The following is a 10,919-nucleotide window of genomic DNA, read 5'->3' as shown; positions in this document are numbered from 1 at the left end:
GTTCTCAAAATTGAATCCCCTTCATTGATGCCATATCTTGAACCATTCTACCAAGTCTGGCCTGAATGGGATAAAAAAATGTTTAAGTTGACCTTGCTAAATGGCCTTCGCCTGTAACATATTGCTTTAAAACACAACAGGTCAGTTCCTTGACTGACCCTCAACCCCTTCAGTACACCTCGTCCAACTCAAATAAAACTGTTTTAGTTTTATTTTCTTCTCACAAACACACATCTCTTCTCAATAGGGTGGAGTCAAAGGCTTTTCGTCTCATTAACTCTCCTCTTACTGACTCCCTTCAACCTCTGTCTCTTCGCCGCGCTGTTGCATCTTTATCTCTTTTCTGTCGCTACTGCAGTGGTCACTGCTCCTCTGAACTGTCTGCTTGCATTCCTCCACCTCTACGATGGGCGCGTAGCACCCGTCTAGCAGCAAACTCTCATCTCTTTTCTTTCGAACTCTCTAATGCAAGAGTTAACCGTTACTCCCAGTCCTTCATTTATGCAACAGGTCAACTCTGGAACTGTTTCCTTCTGTCTGTATTTCCTGCTAGGTATGATCTCCAGTCTTTCAAACGCAGTGTGTCCAGGCATCTCGAAATGATCGGATCTTGAATTTGACTCTCTCTTGTATTTTGTTTTTCTCTTGGAAGGAACAGTTATTGCAGGCTCTTGGCCTTTGGTTCCTTCTTCCTCGCATTAAAAAAAAAAAAAAACAGATCCAACTCTGAACTTGCCGTGTGACCCTGACCTTTGACTGAATGTTCTAACTGAATACTGTCGTTCATACATTATCCTCAACCCGTCCACCAAGGTTGGTCGAAGTCAAACCAGAACTTTAAGTTGACCTTGCTATGTGACCTTTGACTTATTGATCTTGAAAGTAATTGGTCAGCCTCTTGACTGACCCTTAACACTTAACTAAATTTGTTTGAAAGTGTATCAGTTTTGTTTTTTTTCTTATTGCTGGTGTATATGTGGAATTAAAGATTTACTTGCATATGAGCCTAAGGTCATCTTCCCACCCACCCATTTTCCTCCATAGACCCATTTTCCTCCATGGACCCATTTTCCTCCATGGACCTATTTTCCTATATGGACCTATTTCCCCATAGGCCTATCTTCCCCCATGGACCTATCTTCCCCGTTGGATATATTTTCCACATTGAGCCTATTTTCCCTCCATATACTGCTTTTTCCTCATATGACCCATGCTCCCTATTGACCTATTTCCCCTAAGGACCCATTCTCCCTCCATGGACCTATTTTCTAACTGGACACACCAGATCTCCACATGGATGTATTTCCTCCATGAACCTGTTTTCTCATATGCACCTATTTCCTTCGTGGACCATTGTTACCTGTTGGTGCTATGTCTTCACTTGGGCCCCATTTCCCCAAGGACGTATCCTCATGAATTCCCTAGTTTGGACCTATTCAAAACATGGACCAGTTTCCCTCAGACCTATTTCCCAGTGGACCTTTATTCTCCCATACACAGGTCCACCCACCCACCCACTCCTACACTTACCCAGTCACCCAGTGTAGTACTTCCATCTCCTGGCTAGTCCTCAGGGAAGCAACATATCCGCCCAGTCAGTCAAAAATCCCACCCTCCCACCCACTAAGCCCACCCATCAACTTACAAGTCCCCATACCCAACCCATGCACCAGGACCGTCGACAACCCCACCTCGCCCACCCACTACCAACCCCATCCCGTCCTCTGACTCTGCTTGTTCTTACCCCACTTAAGTTATTTCCCAAGGTTTAGTCGAAATTGGATGAAAGCTCTTTTAAGTTGGTTTGGCAGTGTCACCATTTGATTTAGGCTTGCGACCTTGACCTCTGACCTAATATTCTCAGAAACAATAGTATCGACGTGGGCTTTCTATGGCACAAAGTTTGGAGAAAATCAGTTAAAGACTTGGAGTTATTTTGTTCACACACACACACACACACACACACACACACACACACACACACACACACACACACACACACACACACACACACACACACACACACCGTTAAAAACAACACTTGCTCTCGCTGCACAAGATACGAATATAAAAATACGTCATCGGATTGAGGAGATGAGCCTTTTAAAACAGTAGAAAACTATAAAAACAAATAAATCCAGAGTAGAGACTTCCAAACCGTCAGTCATGGTGTACCCCTGTCTTTACACTATTCTGACAGTGCTCCCCCCCTCCCCCCAGCACCACCACACTCTTTACAAGATCGATGTAAGAAATAAGAAAAAGAGCACATTTATATAGTCGTATCCTTATTATTATATGTATCACTTGTCCAGTGATGATAAAACGATTTATTATGTGAAAAAATGCGTTCCCAGACTGAATTCTTCGTTCAGAGTTTTTAAATGAAATTTTTATTCAGAACGTTTGATAAAACGATACGTCAGCAAAGAAGATTAAACCGAAAACATTTTTTTATTCAATTATTACAAACCAATCAAACAAAAAGGGGACAACTGATATGCCCTCCAATATGGCAAGCCAGACACAACTGAACTGAAACATTTGATGCAATAGGTTGACGGACACACATTTTCGAATGCTTTGCAGAATCGTTAACTTGATTTTTTTGCGAATTGCAAAATTATGAAATATTGCCAAAAGCAAGCTAAGTTCAATCATTATAAAACATTTCATAAACTTTTAATATGACACTACGCCTCCCTTACCCACAGTATGCGCCCCACCGGGGAGAGGAAGGGAGGGGGGGGGGCAAAGTTTGGAAAACACTGCCTTAGAATGTTAACAGGTGAGGAAGGCATAAATAAAAACACGTTCATGTCGTATTGCATATTGTATTGGAAATGTCACAATGCCACAGAGGAGTGTATACCAAAACAATCATCCTCACTTAATGCCTAGGGATATAATTATAAGCTGCTGGTGGGTACGGAAACTAGTTTTCAAACTTGTCTTTATATTTTATATGCAGACGTCTGTTTTATTTTACTTTTCTTTCGTTCCCGTACAGCATAGTTTTATAGTCATAAAAATAATAACATACTTTTAAAGTTGATAAAGGAATATATCACAAAGCTCATAACATTAAATATCTATTAGTTTCCTCTCAAGGTCTACTTTTGCTAATAATATCACCATCGTTCTTGTCTTCATTTCTTTTAGTTTTCCTTTTATTTCCTTTATTTCTTCAGTAAAAACCGTACTGTCGTTAACTGGCATGAGAGATTTCGTAGCAACGCTTCCTTAGCTATTCATTTTGCATGTAACACCCTAACATTCTTTCATATGTTGTCTTTTGACATGGATATGGATTATATCAACGTACTAGAGGATATCAAGGCAAATTAAATCGCCGAGGAAAAGATGTTACTAAATCCCAAAAGCCAGTACTACAGACCTAAGGTGATTTTTTTTTTTTTCAACGTCTTGCTCTTCTTCCCTCCATTTCTGCTTCCTTCCGCGTCTCCATCGTTGTTTCTGCTTTCACTTAATCCTGTTTTTTCTTTCTCACCTACATCCTCTTTCACCCTGCAGTGTTTCACTTATGTCTTCGTCTAGTCCTAATAACAACAGTTTCTAATTTCTCTGGCTATCTTCTCTAATAACAATATAATTTCAATAAATACTTTTATACGCTCTTCAGTACGACAGCGTCTCCCTTTCTGCTTATTCCCGTTGCCTCCAGACACTGATTCATGTGAAGCCTCCCGTATGGTCAAGGGTTTAGTGAAGGCTTTATCCAACCCACCTGATCTACTTCGAAATCTCGTCCAAGCTGAATAAATTCGTCTGGTGGTGGCAAGATTACAACAAAGAAATGGTCGTGCTGGATGGTTACACTTTCTGCACGATCTCTTTCATATTTTCCCTCTGCCGCCAAACGGTTTTAATCAGCTTAGGAGAGATTTTTTCCCCTATTCTTTCTTTCATTCTTTCTCCTTAGGTAATGGGATTAGATGTGGGCTGCATTTCCTTATTCCCTTCACTACCCCTCTTTAAAAATCTGTCGACAAGAAAAATAAGCTAAAAGACAGACGTTATCGTTCTGTAACAGTTTAACGGTTAACAATATTCCAACATCAAAACACAGAGACCGTATTCATAAACTGTCTTGAGCCTAAGCTGTGTCAGTTTATGCCTCTGTTTTAACTCATACACCTACAAACACTAGAGTGAAATAATAACGATAAAAATATGGCAAAACTATGTCTGACAACATTTCACCGCCATGGAGACAAGTTGCATATCATAAGAGGTGGCTAAGATCCTTTGTGAATACGGACCCTCAAACAAAACTTTTTAAAATTCCGCGCCAAACTCTCGAGAACTACCACACTTGACCCCCTCAGTACGATGACGCCATTTTGTAGGTTATTCTTGCTTCCTCCACACGGTTTTATTTAGCTTAACGAAGACGTAATTGTAGTGAAAGGGTAAAGTCTGCCCTGAGCCGAGTAAAGCAGTCGGAGTGTACCAGGAATAATGCCACAAATACGTCGTCGTGTTGAAGGGGTTGCACAGGTTAGGCGATTCGAGGAACAGAGGAGGCATTCAGTGCAAAAATGTTATATATACAAGTCATAAACCTCTTCAGTCCCGTGACGTATTCTCTCCATAATTGCCCCTCCAGACATCTATATTCAACTTCGGAGAGGTTTTTCGAACTAGGAGGATTAAAATATACAGCATTCACTGATCCCTTCACTACGAGTCTCCACTAAGATGAATGAAATCGTCTGGGGGTAGCAAAGCGACACAATACGTCACGTGATTGAAGCCACTAAACCTAAAGTAAAATCACAATCGTTCATTTAGCGTGTGAAAAATGGATCCTACTTGACTACGTGCGTTATTTTTTGTTTTATTGCTAGTGTAATTAAAATGGGAGTCGTTATAAGGGGGTCTGGTTGTATTCTGAGAGCGTGTTTGAATTGGAGATCCATGAACGGTCTTCTGGGACCTTCTTCGTACACTTTTTTGAGCTTCTGTTGTGTTGAAGACCGTTTGTTTATGCTTTCATTAGCACTCGGTCAGCTGTCAAACATTTCACAACTTAACTACAAGGAACATCAAAGTGAAAAAGACCAAAGAAAATATTTCCTAATACTAACTTCTAAGGAGACTTATTTACCACTGAAATTACTCTCTTTAATGAACACGGTCCCAGATTTTAGCATTACAGTACACACGCCACCCCATTATGGCAATATTTTGATTATTCCGCTTTTACTTGGATGGAGAGATTTTGAAAGATTATTCATATGCTAATACTAATGAGGCATATAGAAATTTAAGACTGAAAACATTAGGGCGTATTAATAAGGGTTAGTTTAGAACGAGCAAAGTAATAAATAAGTTTGCATTCCACGAGTTTAGGAACGTCAGCTTTGATTTCAGTGTATGAGATACAATGTTTCTTTAAAAAGTCAAAATTAGGCGTATTGAGCAATAATGAACACCAACAGGACAATATACGAGTATATATATATATATATATATATATATATATATATATATATATATATATATATATATATATATATAATCAGCACGGTAACTACATGTAGCATAACAAAGTGACCTCAGAATACAACCATAAATACATTACATACAGATGTCGGCAGGACCAACCCGTGTCAAGAGCAGAAAACAGGAAAATAATATGCACACACACACACACAAATATATAAAATAAAAGGCTAAGCCTTTGACTAGTACTGACGTATAACCGACAGCAGCACCATCAAAAACTGACATTTTGTTTAAATGTGTAAAAAATATAGTGTATCTATCATTTCTGGCCAGTGTCTGAACATCTTATTCAGCTGCGAGAAATATCCTTAACAGTATGTGTAATCTTCACATGTCTAATTCAATTTGTGGGATAGAACTAATGACAAGTGGAAATAAATTGTAGTGAAAATGGATGAAGGTGTTTATCTGTAATGCTACTGTACTAACGACATCAGTGAGCCTATAAATGATAAAGCAACTTGAATAGCTTCGTATTTTAAGTAGCGAAAAAGGGAGCATTGTAACGAAATCCTTGAGAATATTTTTATCAGTTTTGAAGTGTGTGTGTGTGTGTGTGTGTGTGTGTGTGTGTGTGTGTGTGTGTGTGTGATTTGTTTGAAGTCTTGTAAATCATCGGCCTCCGCGTACATGCTGGAGCCGTAATTCCAAAGTTGGGAAGGTATTTTATTTAACATTTTATCCTTGTTACTGCCAGACGATTTTACTCGGCTTAGGTGAAATCTCTCGTAGTAACGCAGGACGATTTTACCCAGCACTGAGGAACCTGTCGAGCCCTGAATGTTGAGAAATTAGATTGACTTAATTTGGATTGATTCTGAACTCCAGTATTGCCGGAGGTTCGCTAAGCTGTGTGCATTACTCTGGTAGCAGATAAAAGATTAGAAATACGTCATCGCACTGAAGGGATTTTTTTTTTTTTTTTTTAACACTTGGTTTGACATACTGTACAGTCAAAATCAAACGTTCTGTCACCTCTTCCCCTTCTCGCTCCACGGACTTTGAAAATCAGTATCGTAGATCCGCAGCAAATGACACTGATTACACTGATATATAAACAAATGAAACCACTGTCGACGGCGGAATCACCACCATAATGTTCACTGTTCATGGAGAGAGAGAAGCAGGAGAGACGATGGAACTTCTGATGCTGCCTGTACATATTAACAGTTTTGGCAGCTGAACGATATTCTGCATGGGGTATATGTCTTTAATTTCAAAATGGCTTCGGATAAGTGCTTTTGATCTGCAGTTTAATTTACATCATCCACGTTTCAGTAATGTTAGGCTTTAGTAAGGCAATAAGAGGTGTGGATTTTTTTTTTTCCCATTTCCGGTGCGCAGTTTGCTTTACCATGTCATGTACTGTATAGACAAGTTTTAGTAGAGTCTTTTACGTTAACATCTGGAGTCAGTGGAGTTTTGTACTAAAGTTCAGGTTTCAGTTACGTTTAGTTCCAGTACAGTGGCATTTACAGCTGACACAAGTTCCAGTGGTTTGGACAGTGTTGCTTTGGTGGTTACTTGGGTTTACGAAAGCTTGGACTGCCCTCGTTATCAGTCCCATTTACATTTTTTTTTTTTTAACATAAATAAATAATGGCTGGAAATAATGGCCTTTAGTTGACTCATGAGAGTTTGAAAATATTTTGATTTACTATTTTATTTGTGTGTGTGTGTGTGTGTGTGTGTGTGTGTGTGTGTGTGTGTGTGTGTGTGTGTGTGTGTGTGTGTGTGTGTGTCCAAAACAACTAAAACTAGTAAGGCAGTGGCCGAAAAATATTGCTATGTAAAATATGGCTTCAAACATTTTTTTGTAAACAAAGTGTGTGTACAACATGTAACATTAAATCAGAACTGCACAGAGAGATAACTATTGCTTTTGTAACTCATCCTACATCACTACGCGGTACGAAATATAACGGTTTACCCCTTCACCACCATGACGTACTCTCTCTCTCTCTCTGTTGTTACCTCCAAACGATTTTTTTTTTTTTAAGTTTGGGTAGACTTTCTCAAACTGGATGGGTTAGAGGTTTCATTCATTAACCTTTTACCCTACCAAGTCATCCCGAAACTAAAATAATCGCTCTTAGGCATCCTGGTCATGCAGAAAAATATACGCCATCGTGCTGAAAGGGTATACGGTGAGAAGCATTAGTACAAGCGACGCCATTTTGCATCCAGAGGCCATTTTGAATCCAGACTACATCTTGAATCCGGTTCTGTTCGAATCTGGAGCCACAACTTAACCTCTTGAATTCTGTGACGTCTTCTTTTTCCCCTAATTCTTACCACTTCTAGACGATTTTCTTCAGCTTAGGAGAGATTTTTAGAACTGGAGGGGTTGGCCAGAGCCACCATTAGCCCGTTCATCACCAGAATCCTCTCATAAACGGGAAAAATCGTCTGGAGGTAACAAGAATTAAGTAAAAAGAAGTCATCTAATTAACAGGGTTAGGGGTCGTATTCTCGTGGTCTTAGGAAGCTTCGTAGCACCTCTTCTTTGGCGACTAATCTTGCATATTACACCTTAATATTTTACGTATCTCATCTATAGTGTTTAGCCTCATCGATATGTGGATGTCTGTATCTTCCTTATACCAGACGATTTCACTCAGCATAGGAAAGCCGCCTGTTCGTGAAGGGCTTAAAGAAAGGTACATCTAACACCATCTAAGTCTCTCCTAAGCTGAGTAAAATCGTCTGGGGATAGCAAAGATATAACAGACGTCTTGAGGGTGAGGGTGTTGATACGGACAGGCTGCATCAACACCATACACGAGGATATCACTGTCCCGTATGCAGAGATTAGCTGATAAGGCAAAGGTGAACCAGTAAATTTCCTAAGCCTTCTATACTATGGCCCTAGACGTCTGAGTTGGCTAATCCTGTACTAATGTATCTCTGTATGAGCAGTTAAATGATCTATTGAAGGGTCGTGATCTGATTGGTATGGGGGACTTCGTTGTGCCTCCTCCTTAGCGATTTAGTTTCCATTTTACACCTCTCTTGTCTGTTAGGTATCAATCACTTTAATATCGACAGTTTGTAACAGTAACATTGACATGGGTTAGTAAGGTGTAATGCGCAGAATAAATCGCTGAGGAAGAGGCGTCGCAATATAAATGAAGCCAACTCTAAACACAGGCCACAGTCACTGGGAGGCGGTACAGTCCTGCCAAAGTTGTGAGGGTCTTAGACTAGACATATCTGACGTCTGTATTAGTAAACTGAGCGTGCCGGGGTGTACGCAAACCCCCAATTTCTGACGGTCATTTATGAAACACCTGTAATTTTTGGAAGTAATTAGTCTGCATCCCACATTACAGATAGGTCAAAAGTTCTATCATCAACACCTTCTTCAAAAATTGCCGTCAAATATCATGGGTTGGTGCACACTTTGGCGCCCTCAGTTTGGCTAATACGGGCTTCAGTACGAACAATATCAAACTCTGAAGTACAGTATGAGTTGCTGATTGGAAGTGGCAAATATATACTCTTATAGACATAAATATAGAAGCATTTGTAGTAGAGGCATCAGGCCTTTGTCTCATTGGCCTGGGGGATTTCCTGTCACCTGTTCATCACCGATTTATTTTGCCTGTGAGACCTTAACATCTTCTTGTATGCCACTGACACAAATGATATCGATAGTTGATAAATGGAACATGAACAGAATGCGGAAGACATTAAGGTCTAAAGTGCATAATAAATCGCTAAGGAAGAGGCATTACGAGATCTCCTACTTCAACAAGACTACGGCTATTTATCCTAGGGTGAATTTATATTAAGGATTATCGAGATGGATATAACGCTGAGAGGGATGAGGAGCACTTTGAGCTGAAAACTAGAGTAAACGAACAACGATCACGCACCAACTTTTTACATTGTTTAACATTTCCTGTTTGATTTGATTTGAGTGTAAAAGTAGTCGGTAAGAAATGGATTTTAGTACTTCGTGTTTGATTTTTTAAAATGAAAAGTTCATAGTTGGGAACGTAAGGCAGTTTTAGAATATCCTGGTAAATTTAATTCGAATGCAAAAATGGGTAGTGAGGAATTGAAAGGGATGTAATGTAATTTAACATCCTAAAATGATGATACGAACGTATACGCCAGAATGAAAATAGGAAGGAGTGAAATTATGTAGCTTCTGAATTCCTGGTCGATTTAGAAGGCCAAAATAGACTGACAGAATGGGAGGGACGTTATGTAGTTTAGCACTTTCACGGTTGATTTGATTTGAAAGCAGAAGTAACGAAATTTATGAAGTGTTATAGGCTTTTAGAAATTCCAAATGGTTTAGAATGCAAACGTAAGTAGTGAGAGAATGGGAAGCTTTATATAATTTAGATTATCCAGCTTGATATGAGTCGAATGCAGAAGTTGATAGTGAGGATATGGAAGAAATGTCATCAGATAGTTGCAGAATTTTATGACTGATGTGATTTGAATGCACAAGTGGTAGAATGAGTACATGGAAGGAGTTCTTTTAATCAGCATTGGAGTGGCACAAGAGAATGAAAATGGTAATGCTTTGGTGGATGTTGTGCTGGAAGGGGTTCTTGCAAGTACTTTATCTTAGTGCACACTGATACAGGGGTACACTTGGAGCGGAGAAAAAGAGAGTGCCATTTTTACTTGTCTTTCTGTTTTGTTCGGCTTCTGTTATTCCAGACGATGAGACACAGTTTTCTCTCTTTCTCTCTGGCTTGTTCTATGTCACAAGGTATCATGCCTTGCACGTGCATTGTTGCTGAGTATGATGCATTGCTCTCGGTATCAAAACTGTATATAAGGGGAAGTGTATATCTAAAGGAGTGGAAGGACACAGTCAAGGTTAAGGGAACTGTCAATGTTCTCTAGACCCTGGACCAGAGAATGAAGTTTAGATTTTAGTCTTGCTACTCCCATACGATTTAGCGGAGGATCAGCGGCGTAACTGTGGGGTCAGGGCTTCCCTAGAACCTGACAACGTCATTTGAATTTTCGTATTATTTATTGTGGACACTGCGAGTGCAAAGCACAGCATACCTGAATATATTTTAGTGTCTTACTTTTTCACATTTGATGAAAATGTATATTGACCTCTTTTTTTACATACGAGTATAGCGGTGCTGCATTTAGTCTCAGTTGATAAGCATACTGTTAAGAGCTGAACTCATAGTGACAGGACCATCTGCAAACAGTGTTTTGTTGAGCGTATATTTATTCTGTGTGTGATCTCACTTCTCAGGTTTTTGTTCAGTCCAGTATGTTTAAACAAGCTTAAGTAAATCCAAAAACGTACACTGTCATGCTTAATACGAAACATGTAACTTTGATTTAAAAGTTTTAACAATCATGCAGCTACAACTGCTGCTTAGAGCCTTGAGAAGATCTTC

Source organism: Coenobita brevimanus, chromosome 90 (assembly GCF_032717465.1).
Source record: "Coenobita brevimanus isolate Jiangsu-jjx chromosome 90, ASM3271746v2, whole genome shotgun sequence".
Classification (NCBI taxonomy): Eukaryota; Metazoa; Arthropoda; class Malacostraca; order Decapoda; family Coenobitidae; genus Coenobita; species Coenobita brevimanus.
Note: the sequence above shows the minus strand (reverse complement) of the source record.